General features: G+C 39.8%; 1 protein-coding gene and 1 long non-coding RNA gene across 3 annotated transcripts in view; both read left to right on the top strand.

Moving 5' to 3' along the window:
• KCNIP4 (potassium voltage-gated channel interacting protein 4) overlaps positions 1-17,312 on the top strand; it is a 927,129-nt gene that overhangs the window by 94,698 nt on the left and 815,119 nt on the right. The gene's annotated exons all lie outside the window — the stretch shown is intronic.
• On the top strand, positions 1,107-16,878 carry LOC118499139. The gene is made up of 3 exons (XR_004901658.1): positions 1,107-2,688; positions 9,394-9,404; positions 16,867-16,878. It is a non-coding gene; the product is annotated as an uncharacterized LOC118499139 (long non-coding RNA).

Here is a 17,312-nt window from a genome sequence, read left to right as displayed (position 1 = left end):
AAAAATCAAAACTAAATGTCACAGTTGGTTTTTCCCATTTCATGTTTTTTTCATGTTTATTACTATAAAGTTTGGTTCATTTTATATTTTTTTTCTTCCTGAACCTTTTACATCTTTCAGTGGTACCTGATTAAGTAGGACGGAACTTCCGGCCTCCAGGTGGCCCTGTACAAATAGGTGTGTCCCATGTGTCCTGACAGGGGACGTGTGAAATAATCTGAGTGTGGGAAAGTTTGAGTGCTACCAAAATTGGCTTCAAAACCTTCCTCTTCTGCTTGTTTTCCTTTTTATAAGAAGGGGTTTGTCACTTAGCTTTTGCTGTATGGTAAGCCACACACTTAGTGGCTAAAATCAACAATCATTTATTGGCTTGGAGCACCGTGGGTCAGCCATCTGGCTGGGCCCAGTTGGGCTGCTCTTCAACGGGTATCTCTGGGACTCACTTTCATAGCTGCAGTCCATGCAGTCCAGCTAGCAGGTTGGTTGGACAGGTTGGTACTGGATGGCCTCCTTCCATTGCAGTCAATAGGTCTGGCTGTTCACTGCAGTGACAGAGGCAGCTGGGCCATGTGTCTCCAGCATCCAGCAGACTAGCCCAGGCTTCATCACATGGTAGCCATCAGACAGGGCCAAGCCCCATGGCACAAGCACTTATCAAGTCTTTAGTTTGCTAATCTCCTATTGGCTGAAGTGTATCACAGGGCTAAGACCAGATACCTAGAGGTAGAGATCTACATTGTACCTCTTCAATGGGAGGAGCTGCAAGGTCAAGTTTTTCAAGGGTATACAAAAAGGAGTTGGAGGAATTGGTGGTCTGTTTTTATGTTTTACTAGAAGGGGTTCCTACAAATCATCCTTTAGGGTGAAAAACTCACAGAGAAAATAAATTTCTCTTTTTAAATTATTTTATTTTAGCTCAAGTACAGTTGTCTGCATTTACCCCTCCACAATTGCCCCCCGACCCCAGCCATCCCTACCTCCCTCCCCTGCCTCTACCCTGCCTTGGTTTTGTCCATGTGTCCTTCACAGTTGTTCCTGAAAACCCTTCCCCCCTCCCCCCATTATCCCCTCCCACCTCCCCTCTGGTTACTGTCAGATTGTTCTTAATTTCAATGCCTCTGGTTATATTTTGCTTACTTGTCTGTTTTGTTGATTAGGTTCCACTTAAAGGTGAGATCATAAGGTATTTGTCCCTCACCACCTGGCTTATTTCACTTAGCATAATGTTTGATCATTGAGTAAGTGCTTTTCTAACTTAGCTGAATTCCCAGCTAAGTAGTACTCACATTTCCATGTGTGTAAGAAGCATCTTGCCTGTCTATTGATATGCAGATTCTAGCATCCTTCCTCTACCCTGTTCTGATTTAGTGTATTTGAGGTCAGGCCCAATATATATTTTCTTTACCTACCAACACATAGTGTTGTAGGACAGCTAGTAGAACTGTATTTTTCTGAAGATAGAATAGAAATGGCATGCATGCTTATGTCTGGACAAGAAATATGAGGTGATTTGTTGAAAGTTTTCATTTCTTTGAAATTAATGTTCTACCTGAAAAAAATGAATCTTATAGTTTTCTTTAACCTCTACCAAAAATTCAGGTTAAACTCCAATAAATTAAATTTCCACTTAGCCATGGGGTATATTTTTCATGAAAATAAACTTATTTAATATGAAAAAGATTGTTAAAATGTATGTTATAGTGGGGCAAAGTGTTGTTATGATTGATAATATACATTGCATGATCCAACTCTTATATGAAATGTTTGTATGCAAAGATCTTCCTCACTGACTTTGAACATTGTAGATTAAGGGAAGGGAGCAGCTAAAAGAGCAAATTAGATATTTCTTCCCAAGGGGTACATGCACTATTTATAGAAAAAAATAGGAAAATTATATCTATGTTACATCTATTTGGCAAAATATTTTATTTATGTGAAAAATGATTTGAAAAATATTTTCTTAAAATACTGTACTAGTAATAAGTTTATATTTATCTTATAAATTTTATTTGTATATACTTAAATATCGGTAAACTATCTGTTAGGGAGATAATCTCTACCATTTTATAATTCACTTATTGAAACACCATGAATACTAACAATTTACCACAGGCCAAAACGCTAGATGTTTGTACGGACAGCAAATAACAAGAGAGGAATTTATGTGCACTAATGTTTGTTTTGAATATTATCCAAGAGTCCTGGGTGAGATGTTGGATACAGTAGCCTCTGTATAAATGTGCTTGTTTGAGTATCTAGTTGGAACTCTGGATTTGCCCTTAATAAAATCTCAGTGGAAAAAAACCCTCTTTTTTGCAACTATGAATAGGAAATAACAGGAAGATGTCCAGCGAATTGTTCGACCTCTGGAGGCTGATTAATTAAATAGTTTTATTATCATCTAATAAAAGATTCCCAGTATGCTGTTTGCCGTTTCGTGTTCTGAAAGCATAACAAAAACGGAAAATAAGGTTGAAGCAAAAGTGGGTTTACAGTTGTCCATATGAAAATAATATAATAATTAATAGTAAAAGAATGAACTCCGTATTTCACGTACTCACAACTGTAAACCTACTTCTGCCCCACCCTCTGTTATTTGTTGCATCTCCTGTCCTGTGCAGGTGGTATCATGTGTCGTTGGTCTGTCGGTGAATCCTGTGCTCAGGTGCCAGGCAGAAATCCTGATGAGTTCATTTGTAATCCTGATGCAAAGTTAATGCCTACTTTATTTCACTGATTGTAGACTTAACTTCTTTTCTCCAGGGTTTTATTTCATACATATTAGCTTCTTAGAGGTACATCTTGAGCTGCTTTTAATTTATAAATGCACATGTCTAATGTGCTTTCGTTCAGGAAAATCATGGTAAATATGTGACTGAAAGATGTTACTGATCACTTTTCTCATTTGTGAGCCAAGATGCCATTCAGAGTCCAAGTAAAATACATCAGTCTTTACTATTTAAGTAAATTTCTGTCACTGTGACATCTTAAAATAATAGGTTTGATAAATATGGTTTAAATTTTTAAATTTCAACGTTTTAAACAAGAGGTTTACTTATATATAATATAAAGTGACGTGGGTTACTACTGAGACTTTAAGTTCCCATTCACTCATTCAGTCTCATTCATTCAATTCATTACTGAAAACCTGTTAGGTGCTAGGTCATAGTGAGGCTACCATGATTCACCCGAAATCCTGAAATGAAGATACTTCCATTTATGTAACACATTTCCCACTCTACATTTAGGGGCTTATTCAGACCATTGAAACTTTTTTATAATGTTTATTCCCATGTGTGCTAATTTCTGTAAATAATTTTAAAATCCAACGCAATAGTAGGTTTCATTTGTTAAAGTTTAAAAATTATCCCGCTTAATTTCGGCTGTCAGTAAAATGCTTAAAGGTTTTATTTCTTTTTTTTTTACATGTAATGGCTCTGGCTTCTTTTTCCCCAGGGAAATGTATCATCTTTGATATTATCTGGTGGCCAGTTCAATGACCTGAAAAATACAGTTCATGGGAACTATTCAGGTTTCAATGACACCCACAGGAGGATCCTTATATCTTAGTTAGAGCCAGAGATTAGACTGAAAATGACCTAAAAAAATATTGTCTTTAAACTTGGTTTCACGGGTGGGTCCAGACGCCTGAGCTGACTGCCCAAGGCCAGGGTATCCACCTGGGGTATCTGGCCACCTGAACAATAGTGGCTTCTAATCTTCATGCTACATAGAAACGAAGAATAAAACATTTCCCCAAACTAGTAATGGCTAACGTTGACATCTGCGTTTTACGATTAGGAGTTGTAAATTAAGACTGTTTTTTCCTTCAAATGGCAACATGGTGCTTAGAATGAATTGCACAACACAACTGAAGAGATGTTCCAGTGTCCTTTCTCATGAAGAATATGCCTGATGCTCACTTATCAGTGGTCCCAGTGGCATTCCGTTAACAGCGACAATGATTTAGCAACCTGGGTGTCTCAAAATAGGTTGGCCCTGTAATGTGGAGATCAGCTGCTATCTGGTAGGTTCGTTTGCAGATGAGCCGCCCTATGAGCATAACCCGAATTTAGAATAAAGAGCAAAAGCCTGTTAATGATTATTGAAATAAACTGAAATGTCAGTGAATTTAGAGAAATCCAATTATGATGTGAATAAGAAATGATCAGCACAGCAAAGTAAACAGAGTTTCTGAAACTTTCCGAAGCCTACTCCACTTCTAAAACTGCAGGAGATTAAGATCATGACTTTATGATTTACAGGGAAAGAGAAAGCAGAATTAGTTGCCACTCTGTTAGTGATTTGTTTCTCTTGATCAACTGAACTTAGTGCCCATATTCTGACGATTTTATGTGGCCTAAATGCTTCTTTAAATGTGCATAGAGCCAGGTAGCTTGTTTTCAAAATGTGTTGCATGGCTATAGATAAATCACCTTTGCATGTGGACCAACATATATAGGAAGTCAAGGTTACAATGCTGTGTGTGTGTATGTGGGTGTGTGCATATCTTATAATTTAGTGTCCTTTGAAATGACTTCGTTCACTATTGTTTATTCCACAGACATTTTAGGTAAACTGCACAAGATAAAAACTAAGTTCAAAGGATATATGATTTTTATGGTCATTTGTTATTTTCTGAGCATATCTGCCTTTTTTTTACAAAATGTTTTTAAGATTTTATTTATTTATTTTTGGAGAGAGGCAAAGAGAGTGAGAAAAAGAGGGAGAGAAATATCAGTGTGTGGTCGCCTCTTGCATGCCCCCTACTGGGGACCTGGCCCGCAACTCAGGCATGTGCCCTGACTGGGAATTGAACTGGCGACCCTTTGGTTTGCAGTCTGGTGCTCAATTCACTGAGCCATACCAGCCAGGGCTGCCTTTTTTATAACTTCTAATCCACCCAAACTAATGGAGTGAAACAATTCATTTAATAGGAAGCCTGTTTTATATTATTCAAAGAGCATTTAGTTAGCTCTATTGCTCTTAAATATCTTACCATCTTCCACCTATATTTTAAGTCACTAAATATGATGAGCATTAAAGAGTGAATCCTAGTTCACGGTGTCCCTAAAAATGACCAAATCTCATATTGCACATCAAAAATGACTGACTCATAAGTTTTTCTATAATGATATGTAAGCATCTCTCAGGCCTTAGAAGTGTGAACAAAAGATTGATTTTATAAGTTAATGTGACATTTTGAAAATTAAATCTCTCTCATAAAGACAATTGCAAAAATGTGTTAGTTTAAAATTCTTTTATATAAAATAAAATCATAACATTGCTTCCTTCAACACATTTAAATAGGACCTGAGACTCTGTTCTTGTCTTCATATAATAGGTATTTCTTAAGTGTCTAGCCATCATGACATAAGATGATAGATGAACAGAGGTAAATAAAACGATGCCTTCTGGCATTCACCAAACTTAATGCCTGTTGCAGGAGACAGATGACAAGTTAACAATCAAACCATAAATAATGGGAAATAAGAAGGTTCTATTAGAAAGAATAAAAGAGGGAACTACTTTGCATTGACTGGTCCATTAAGGCAGCTCTGAGGACGTGAAGTACAAGGTGAGGACTGGGAAGTCGGAGTTGCACCATGGGCCGTGCACTGTGCCGCGGGCTGTGTGTTGGTGGAGACCTGCCTGTGTCCATGAACCAGAAAAAGGCTGGTGTGGCCGGCAGCCAGCAGTCAATGTTGAGAGAGCAGTGACAGATGAAGCTTAAGTGAACATTCAAAGAAGCTTGGAATGTATTCTAAGTGCGAAAGGAAGCCATTGCGGGGTTTTAGTGTCATCTAATATTAGTGCAAAGAAAACTGTACAATTCCCTTTTGTTTTCCAGAATATCTGTATCTGAAGCTATGAAGAAAGTTAGAAATCTGAGCAAGCATTTTGTATGGGTCAGCTGGGATTAAAGGGCTGGTCATGCTGGCACCACCGAGTGGGTGGATTTCCCATCCTTCTTCATTCATTATCGTTATTGATTTGGGGGAGAGAGAGGAGAGAGGGAGATTGATTTGTTGTTCCACTTATTTGTGCGTTCACTGGTTGCTTCTTGTATGTGCCCTGACCGGAGAATCAAACCCAAACCCGAACCTTTGGCATGTCTACCACCTGAGTACCTCTGGGTACCACCTGAGCTACCCAGCCAGGGTGCCCATTATTCGGAATGAGGGAGTGGTCTTCCTGTGTTGGAATGCTGTTAGGCTCCCTGCAGCGAGAGACTGTGGTTCTGTCCTCAAGACTGAGTATACAAGAAATGTTTTGTTGCAGTATTTTTATACTTACGTTACCTCGACGATATAACTCATGTTTTCATTTTGAGCATTTTTTAATGAAAGCTTATGGTGAGACAGACTTTCTGACGGGATAATATTTCTAAAATGCAGAGGGTCTTTAAAAATCATAAAGCCTTTATTCAAGTACCATCTGTTGCAAGTGCGCAATGGAAGGTTCCGTGACGATGGGAATGTTCTGTGTCTGTGCTGCCCAGCACAGGGGCCAGGGCTCCCAGGCGGTGACTGAACATTGAAAACTCGGCGAACGTGACTGAGGAACCAAATTGCTCATGTATTTCATTTTAATGAATTTGAAATTTGAGAGCTGCACGTGACTAGTGGCCTGTATTGAACAGCTCAGATTTATTACACCCTTATCAGTGTTCTCAGTGAGGACGGGCCAATGGGAAATGCTCAGAACCCGCTCTCCAACCCCACACAGGCATATGTGCCAACCCCTGCCATGTAACACAGAAAGTGAGAAGTGCATGGCCGAGTCTGGGGTTAACCAGGAAGGGCTTCAGAAGAGGGGATGATACTTTTTTTTAAGACTTTATTTATTTATTTATTTATTTATTTATTTATTTATTTATTTTGAGAGAGGGAAGGGAGGGAGAAAGAGAGAGAGAGAGAGAGAAACATCAATGTGCAGTTGCTGGGGGCCGTGGCCTGCAACCCAGGCATGTGCCCTGACTGGGAATTTAACCTGCGACACTTTGGTTCGCAGCCCACGCTCAATCCGCTGAGCTACGCCAGCCAGGGCATGGGCTGATACTGTTGAGTGAGAAACGGAGAGGCAGATGGTGAAAGCGGTGGCAGCGGCCCTGGGTGTGGAAGGAGGGGTGAGGTTGTTTGCCTGGGGAGTTGGAATGAAGGGCACTGGGAGCAGAGGACCCACAAGGAGAGGAGAACAAAGAGTCAGCACTGGAGACATGGACATCAGCATCATCGTCATCTGTGAAGTGCTTCCGATGAGGCATTTTAACTGAGGACGAAGAGGTCAAGCTGGCAGCGACAGAGCCAAGCTGCGAACTCGGGAAAGTTGAGCACGAGGCTCAGAGGGCTCCTGATGGAAGCGTGGCCATCAAGTGGTAATGGAAGGAAATAGCAGTGGAGAGAGGACAGGCAGGCGCAGGTCCTCACAGGAAATCCCACACTGAGAGGAGGTCAGGAGGATGAGAAAATAGTAGAGGATGTCTGGAGCGAGGGGTGAAGAGGAGAACAAAGAAGGGGCTCTGGACCGGGGGACAGGGTGGAGAGCAGGAGGGCGTGTCAAGGACGCGATGTGAGGAGCAGACGACAAAAGTCTAAAGGCTCTTTGAGTTGGCTTTTAAGCATTCTCTCCATCCCCAGCCTTTCTTTTTATAGACATTTTATTAGCTGGGAGGTCCTTTGACCTTTTTAGTTTCCCCATTCATTCTTTAACTTTTTGACTATTTTCTTTACAAAGATGAATTGCGTTATAACTTAGTTGTTGAATATCAAAGGTTTGGCCCAATGTCCATGCATAGTCAGTTCTGTTCAATACCAGCCAGAAATAATCAACTGTATGATGGGGAGGACACATGTTGTGTAGGATGTCATCATATACACAATGTGAGTGTCCATTTTTGTTGTGTCCATTCATACATAGGTGATTTCAGTGTAGCTTCTGGGAACCCACAGTTGCTTTCCATTACAATGGCCTCCTTCAACCAGATCATAACTCTAGGTATGATTTTGGGTGAGAACAAAAACATCCCATTGTTCCCATCTGAAATAGCTTTCATAGAAACAGTGCAGCCTCCCAAAGGACCTGCCTGTGAGATTCGTCACTTCATTACTGAGACCAAGTCACTTGCCACAAAGCGAAACTGCCTTTTAAATTGTTATTTGTAAATACAGTTAACCTACATTTTTTTTAAATATGGAAAACCCTCATCAGTACCAACAATGGAGGAGCTATTTCTGGACATCGTACCAGCTGGTGGTGTAGATGGGACAGATGGCCAAAGCACTTTAATGGGGGGGAGGGTAATGTGTTGGCTTGGGCAGATCGGAATAAGAGATTTTATGGGCTATGTTTTCATTTAAAAAATCATCTACGATAATATTTTCCCAAGCAGTAATTTCGTGAGAGTGGAGGCTAGCTTTAGAAACTTGATCATTTGCATCCAGCTTTTATCGAACGATAAACCGGCATCTTTGGTTTTCTGCCTCAGTGTGTACCTGTACTTGTTGATGTCTGCAGACCCACAAATGGTAATGAGGCTGTGTACAGTAAAGCTAGAGAGCGGGTCACCCCACTTTTTTTAAATGTCAACTCTGTCCCTGGGCCCTGACCTCCTCTGCTGGATCCCCTGCACTGTGCTTTGGCGGGGTAAGTAAAGTCACCCTGGTGTTTTTAGGAAGTGACAGGACAAAGGGGGGTTCTGTCCACTCATCAGTGTGCATCTGATGCGTGGGCAGGAAATCCTTCATTTCCATTTTATTTGAAAGCTCTGAGGTGTCCCTCACTTAAACACACTAGAGATAATGGTTCTGGTGACCGCGTTTGTGCTGGTGGGAATGGTTTTGTTGCCAGACAGACCTGTTGGCACCTTGATCTTTGACTAGCCTGCCTCCAGATTTTGAAAAATAAATATTAGTTATCCAAGCTGCTCAGTCTATGGTATTTTGTTACAGCAGCCCGACCTAAGACAGATGATATTGATTTCTTACTGAGAGAGGAGTGATTCTATCTTAGATCTATATTTATCTAGCCGAGTCTTATAAAAATTATTAAATAACATTTCTCTGTGAATATTTATTCTTAGCAGGAAATCTATAGTAATTTCTTATTTGTGTTTTTAACAATGTTTGTTCTTCTTACTGTGTTTTCTTCCCCATTTCAACTAGGTAATTGGCTTTTCACTTAGGGGATTTGCCAAGGCAGAAAATAAATCAGCTTGAATACAGACATACTTGCTTTCTTTTGTGGAAACTCAGATTGGCTGTGGAGGTAATTTGAGTTGTACTGAACAGGTGAGAGAGATAAGTGAGAGGAACTTTTTCTCCTTCCAGGTTGGAAGAATTCAGATTTTTTCAGGGTTCTACCAGTATCAGGAGGCTTTGCAGATTGTGGTAGCATCTGGAGAGGTGGTAAAGCATCAGGCAGTATAGCCTCTTGGGGCACCTAGGAGGGCTGGACCAAGGCATGGTTTTCAAGTGTGACGCAAGTGCCTGGATCCAGCATGGGTACCGTACATCCCAAACATGACACAAAGGCATCAGAACTTCTGGCTGAGAAACGGGCTCATGTTGGCAGAGACAATGAGTGAACTAATGATGTGGACCAGTGGCCTTCCTAAAGGGTGAGGGGACTCAGTCCTGGAGCATCACGTCAGAGCCTGAGATCTCTGTGTGACCTGGTGATTAATTTTCCAACACAAGATGTGATTTGAGCAGTGTTGGATTTGTATCGATTTGAGAAAATGAAGAAATTGACATTTCTTGCCATTTAGATTTATGGACAGAGATTAATTTCACGTCAGTTTCTCATGTGGCCAAGTACCATGTTTCCCTAAACAACTTTTGTGAGTTCTGATATTAATAACAAGCCTAAACTTTTTGGCAGCTAACAGCTCATGGTGTTGTCTTACAGTGCTGTTTAATATTTCTGTTGTTTTTCTTGCTTTCTTTTTTTTTGAGCTACTATGTTAGTATAGAGATCTTGCATTTATTTCTTTACATCCTCTATAATATCTGGGATATTTTAGATACCTGTGTTTGAGTCTCACCATTATATTTGTTCTGGAGAGGATTATTAAAAAATCAGTATTTATCATTTATATAATGTTTATTTCTCTGGATTTTCAGAAGACTCTGATCAATTAACTCATCTTGAGGGGAAAGAAATAAAAAACTAAGGGTAGGGAAAATCTAAAAAGAAGGAGATTTCTTTTCTAAAACTAGATGTATTCCCACCCACTCCTGAGAAAATGAAAGGATAAGAGTGGTTTTAAATAAGACCTGCTGCAGAACATCTATGCTAAGCATAGCTACCAGGAAGGCCCAGATTTTGTTTTTTGAGTATACTGATTTATTCTATGGGATAGCTAGAAGTCTTTATTTTATTGAGGCAATCATTGTACATTTATTCTGCACACCATTGCTTGCAAGCATTTCAAGCTAACATTGTTCAACGATGGTTACCTAGCTGAAAAATTGGCATAACAAATACTGAGGGTATTTGTGGATATTAAGAATTTCTGGACAATCTCCACTCTTTAATTGCCATTTGGTCTCATTTGCAACTGTGACAAGGACCCCCCACCCTGAGGCCTTGCTGGTATTAACTGAGACGCTTTCTGCACCCGCCTTGGATTACCACTGAATGTGCATATTTAAAATTCCTCTAAGAATCATGCTTGATGCAGCCTTATCTGGCCATGCCACACACTCCCTTTCTGGGTTGAATCATGCATACTACATTCAGTCCGTCTTAGAGGGACAGAGAGGAGAAGTACCACTCAGACCTGTCTCCACAGCTGTTGTAGCTCCTCCTTCCGCAGCTTTTCTTTGTGGAATCTCTTGGGTTTATAACTGGCTTCCATCCCACATGGTAAAATGCCCAGTGAGTCCTGCTGGAGGGGGAACTAATGAATGAGACCCAGGTTTGCTGCAGGTACACTCACATCAGTTCAGAAGCTGGCCATGAGCAGAAAGGTTTTATTCAAAATACCTGGATAGCATCTTATTACTCATTTCATTCATTAGTTTAGAAGCTTTAAGACTTGAACTGTATCTTAATTAAAGTCTGAAATATTCTTCAAAATTCTACCCCAATCCTCACCCAGTACCATGTATCCTGTGGCGGATAGTAGGCAGGAGGATTCATGCAATAATCAGATGCTGCTAGATTTTACTCTCACTTGTCTTTCTCCATCCTTGAGGTAGCTCATCTGTATAGGATTCAATGGCCTGTGAGCACTTAGGTTTTTAGAATTTTATAAATCAGAAACTTGTTGGTATTCCTTAAGGAGTCCTGAATTCTCACATCACCTGTGACTTTTGTTCACAGGCTTTCTGTGCTTTGACACAAGTTCTAAGCACAGCGGGCAGTTCTGTGGTGTGCACGACGGTTTGGTCAATGCCGCCCTGCTCTCAAGGATGCCCGCTCTGAAGAGGTAGGGCCTGGGTCTCATTCGTTAGTTCCTTTTCAAGTGCCAGAAGCCCTAACACAATGTTTGACCCATCAGAGGTGTTCTACAAATTAAATGAACTTATGACTTGATGAACACTCCATTTATTGACTTCACTGATGTCATCAAGCTACAAAGTATTAGCTAAAACTCAAATCTTCTGTCCTCTGGTGAGAGTCTTCCTTTGACATCCAACCCTTACTTGACTGTGAAAACGAAGTCAAGGAAAGACGTGGAGTTGGGAGAGTTTCTGGAGAGCGGGTTCCTGGGTTGGAGTGGGGTGAGCAGAGAACGTGTCTTGAAATGAGCATCTTGTAGCAATAACCAGTGCTCCTTCAAGTTTTTTTTTTAAAATCTGAGATCAATCATTTTAAAGTTGACTACCTCACATTCCCCTGAAAAGGAAAAGGTGATTTTGGAAGTAAAAGAGTGTGTTTGGGGGGTGGGGATCGTGGAGAGAGAAGAATGAGGCTGACGAAATGTAATTGTATATATGGGAAATATCACTTTCTCTTAGATTGTATTGGAATTGGGTCTCTGTTGTTTTTTTTTTAATTAATGTGTCATCTTTCCATCCATCCACTCAACTGCTGTCTTCATTCAAAAATATTATTTTAACATGGATTCCCATGCCCTCTCCCAGAAGTTGAAGATAAATAACAATGAGTAATTTTTATATAATATCACGTGTGACTTAAGAGTTAGAAAGGCTGGTTATAGTCCCAGTTATGCTTCCATTTTATGTATACTTCTTTAAATAATTCATTCTTTCTTTGCCTTTATCTTACCATTAATATGAGAGTAAAAATTTGATCCTGATTACCTCATAGTCAGCAAGCTTTATTTGGGAAAGGAAAAACAAACAAAAAAAGTTGACCCCCAAACTCATGGGCAACATTGGGGAGGTGGTAATATACTATGATCTTTGATTTCTTATAAAATGGGGATAATAGTGCTGCTTGTTTAAGCGTTTCAGAATAAATAGAGACAAGACATGTAAAACTATATTAAATACTAAACAACCTAAATGATAAATACTAGTTACTAATTCTTAAAACACTAAGAAACTAAAATATTTACTTATCATTGAAGAAAGTCATATATTTTAGCATTGTTAGCACCGTGGATGAACACTGTAATTTTTGTTTATAAGACAGGCAGATGTTCTTAGGTCTTTAATAGAGTGAGATTCAGAAACAAATGAGAGTAACATTAATTCTCACTTTCAGTGAGCTTTCTCTCATGAAAATCTTCAAGACTCTTCTGTACCTTGCCCATCTGAAATGTATTTTTAAGGACTGATATTCTGTTTATTTTTTCTGTTCTTTCCCTTCCACCCTTTCCTTGATGATTTCTGTGTGTATGTCTCATCACAGCTGTCTCCAGGAAGGAGAGCATTCCCTCCTGGCCCAGCACCTCTACCCTGGACTCACTCGGCTGCGGAGACACCCCTCATGGGTCATTGACGACGAGTTCCCAAGCCATGGTCCAGCAGATACCCCAAACTAGTGTTGCTTTGTCCACAAACCTCTCCATACTGGCCTAAACCATTCCACGGCTCAGTGTCCATAACCACTGATCTAATGTCCCACCCATCTTTCTCATACCCCAGGTACAAATAGGAAGCAAACTGGTTTGGGGTATAGTGTAGGTGGTCACTAGCCTCATTGCTAAGTTCACATACAACTACTGGTCTTACCAGTTAATTACCTATTATTTACCTAGCATGCACATCAATCTACCCATTTTAGATGTTTTCCTTTCTCCTTGAGTATGTATATTTATTTTCTCATAAATTTAAGAAAAATAACATGTCAAATTACCTTCTCTTAGTGATAATGGTAAAAGGGCCTTGGACATGAAAATGTGAAAATCTGTTAGACTATTTACTGTCTCTTTAGCTTACTAGTTAAATCATCTGAGGAAAATACATAAGGTTCTCTGAACCTGAGCTTCCTGTTCAATGGACATACCACTTCACTGGATTCTTATTCTTTTCTGAGAAATCAATGACAGTGTCTTGCAAAGTTCTTAACAGAGAGAAAAAAAAGTGACAAAAGTGTTTGTCCTGGGTTGACAAAAAATAATTAAAAAGAAAAAGCAGGAGAGATTGCTCATGAGAAATGTTGGCAAATGCTACAACTAAGATTCCTTTTAGAAGCCGTAGTGTGTTTGATTGCCTGAGGCGTTAGGGAGGGTTTATGTCCTCCATCAAACACTCCGTGTTATGTTTGGGATCTATTGAATTCTGCTATATCTGTAATTTATTTTTGGAAAGGGAGTTCTATATTATAGTAACAGTATTGAATTTTTCCTTCAAGTCCTCTATGCCCTGTTATTTATTTATTTGTTTATGTCTTTATTTATTTAGGCTTACTGTTTCTCTGCAAATCATCCTGTGAACAATGGTGAAAATAACCATTCATTGTAAACAGAAGACGGAGATGTTTGGGAAGTGGTGGTTGTGTCGGGCAGATAATTCATCTGCTTCTTTTGATTGGTCAGCTTTTGTTTTGTTTGAAAATATAGTCCCTTGAGAATCACTGTTTTATTTGTGTGTCTGTGTTCTTTAGAAATGATAATAACTTCACAATGTTAATTGATCTGATCTGGTTCATTTTTTAATCCTTGCTTTGGCCAAAGGAAAGAAAATGGTGATAAAAGCCTATTGCTAAACTTTGTTAAGTCAAATCTAAGTATTGTTAACATGAAGATGACACATGAGAAATGAATTTCAGCAAATCTTCAACATCTCTCATGATTTTAGCTGAAAGGAATAAATCCAGCAATGGACGCTGCCAGGAACGGGCCCTCACAGCATGGCCGGAATCCCTAGTGGTCATGAGTTACTGTAGTAACCATCTGGACTCAAATATGCTCACCATTTCCCTTCAGAATTTGTAGAATGAACACTTTGTGGGGAAAGGAACTCATTTCTACTCAGAAAGTTCAGGAGTTTTCTGTAAGTTCAGCTGTCAAAAATTTTTTACCCTATGTAGAGACTGTCTTTATGGAAGACTTTTGTTCAAATTGAGCAAATTAAGAAACGACACAGACTATATTCCATAAAGAACCTCCCACCATACACACACGAATACTGGATACCATATGTAAAGAATCTTTTTAAATGCACTGCTGAGCTGGCAAGAATGTAAGAGGATGCTGAGAAGCCAAAAGAGAAAAACGAAGCCAAAACCCAGGGATTACAGAATGCGGTGTGAGAGCCACGAGCCGTCCCACAACCCCTGCTGATCAAGGATCCCTGTGAATTCTGGTTTTGGTGTCAACAGGGGCTTGGAACCTATGCAGGGTGGGGACTGTGAAAATAAACCCCCATGTCCCTGCATGAATCTGGGACCCTTGAGGTGTGTGGAAAATGAGCATCAAGAAAAATCACTTGTCTCAAAATGGCATTGGCTAGAGGGAAAAAAATAAAATTTCCTGCTAGAATTTGTGAGCATCATCTAACCCTCCCATGGGTTAGAAGGTCCAATCCATGCTAACTGTGGATTTCAAAAAAAACTTTAAGCTTAACATTTACTTTAAAGATGTGCCCAAGATTCTTCTAGAAACGGAACCATCATCCAAAAAGACCAAAGGGAGCCCGGGAGACAGTCTCACATGTAACAGCAGGTGAGAGAGCTTCTTCTTGGTCTCCTTTTCCTCGCTGGCAGGAGCGATGAGGCCCTGCTGCGGCTTGCACTGTGCTGAAGCCAGGCCCCAGCACGTCCGATGTCCCACGTCACCCTTCGTGCCAACTGGGCTTTCTGCCCAGTGAGGCTCTCCAACCAGAGTGCACGCCTTCCTTTCTCGGTCATTCTTCTGGGCAGCCCTTATCACCGTCTGATATATATGTCCTATGCACCTGTTTGTGTCACCCCCACTGAAATCCGAGTTACACGAGGGCAGTGCGTTTGGTCTTTTTCCCACTGTGTTACCTCTGGCGTCTAAGGCGGCAGCTGGTACATGGGAGGTGTTCACTAAATATACTTTCTACATGAGTAAAAAGCAGAATTAAATATGTAATCATTGAAAGTAAAAATGTAAAGATGAATTTAAATTGCAGATTAAAAAGAAGTCAAGAGGTTATTAACAAAGTAGATGGTAAAAACTGGGGAAATTATCCAGACCAGCACAGAGAAGCAACAGGATGGAAAAAAAATGAAAGGTTGAGAGATACAAGGATAGAGTAAGAAAGTCTAAATATGCCTGTTTAAATAGGGAGTGTCAATATTTGAAAAGAAGAGGGGAGTTTGCTTTGCTTGCCAAATTCTGGTATAGTTGTTTTCTATGAAGCAGGGAAGAGAAGATTCTAAATTATGACGGACATAAGTCAAAAGGGATTTTTAGCAAACTTCCTCTTGTTTTCCAGTTAACAATAATATTCTTAGTTATTATGTGAATTGCTTTTTTTCTGGTTAATTTTTTTATTGGGTTTCTTTTCTGTAATTATCTCAAAAGTCTAAATGGTCCAGACCTCCTTAGCACTTGGAAAAGTCTTGCAACCTTGACAGCAGGAAAGTGTTTAAAAGCATGGAGTTTGGAGTTACCTATTTCTGCATTTGATCCCGGCTCTGCCGTGCACCAGAAGTAACACCTTGACCCAGTTAACCCGACATCTCTGAATCTCAGTTCCTTTTTCTGTGAAAGAGGAACAGTCTGGTGCTTTATCCTTTGGTTGTTTTGCATGCACTGAGCCCCAAGCCTGGTCTTGGAAAGGCATGGTGGAAGACGTCACCTATGATCGTTACTGATGGCACGTCACCCAAGTCCTAAACGGGCTGTTCCTTGGTGCGCTCACGCTCTCAAGACGATAATCGTTTGAAATTACGGATTCTTTTTCTGCATAGATTGTTATAGATAAAGCCAGTCTTCCTTCCAGAGAAATGCCAGCTGATTGAAAATCTTGGTACATTTCTTGGAGATTGGAACAGAATTTTATTACACACGGACAGAAAGTGGTGACAGGGCCACACAACCGAGCCCAGTGGATGCATGTCTTTAACTGGCTGAGGGAACTGCTTTTTTTGAAGCACCTAATTGATTTTCATTCCACGTGCATTCTAAGCATTCAGTAACAAAAAAAACATTTAATTAATGCCTTCAGGAATATGAAAACATAAAACTGAAATTTAGTGTAAGCTATAAAATTTCAATGACCATCGAAAGTCATTTTTCTTTCATGTTACATTGCCTCCATGGAAACTGATAATGCTTTTTTCCCCTCTCACTGTTGGGATAAAATCTTTAAAAATGTCTCTTGGGATTTTCATTTCAAATCTTCATGTATACTACACACATGACCAAATGATACGTGCACATAAGTCTGACAGGTGTCCATGTAAGTTTGTGCCTAGTCCCCTAGAATTAGAAGTTAATAGGTATGTATATATATTTTCATATTTTATATATTCAAGCACACGTCTTAAAGGGAGAGAAAGAAGGCAAGGAGAATTGCAACTAACAGATACTTTTTGGCGGGCTGGGAGCGGAGGAAAATCTAGAAATCTGTCTCCTAAAGTAAGCCTTATCCTTACATCGTGAAGTTCTTACATCGATGTACTGTCACATCGTTTATGTCTTACCACTGCCTTTTTTCCTACGCCGCCTATTTCTGCATTTCCATTCATCTTACACATGTGGTGATGGTATCAGAATGTGCAGAGGACCCTGCCAGAGGATCTTGTGAAATAAACAGCTACTCTTCCTGTGGAACTATTTGCTGTTAGCTCATTTGTTCGGTCTCAGCTCCCTCTCTCAGAATCAGAAATCAATATATATCTTGGATTAATATTATATATTTCTTTTGTTATAACATTTGAATGCTAGGTAAAAAAAAATTCATTGTTCCTGGGATAAATAA

This window comes from Phyllostomus discolor, chromosome 1 (assembly GCF_004126475.2).
Source record: "Phyllostomus discolor isolate MPI-MPIP mPhyDis1 chromosome 1, mPhyDis1.pri.v3, whole genome shotgun sequence".
In the NCBI taxonomy this organism is placed as follows: domain Eukaryota; kingdom Metazoa; phylum Chordata; class Mammalia; order Chiroptera; family Phyllostomidae; genus Phyllostomus; species Phyllostomus discolor.
The sequence above is the reverse complement of the archived record's forward strand: the minus strand, read 5'-3'. Positions and strand labels throughout refer to the sequence as shown.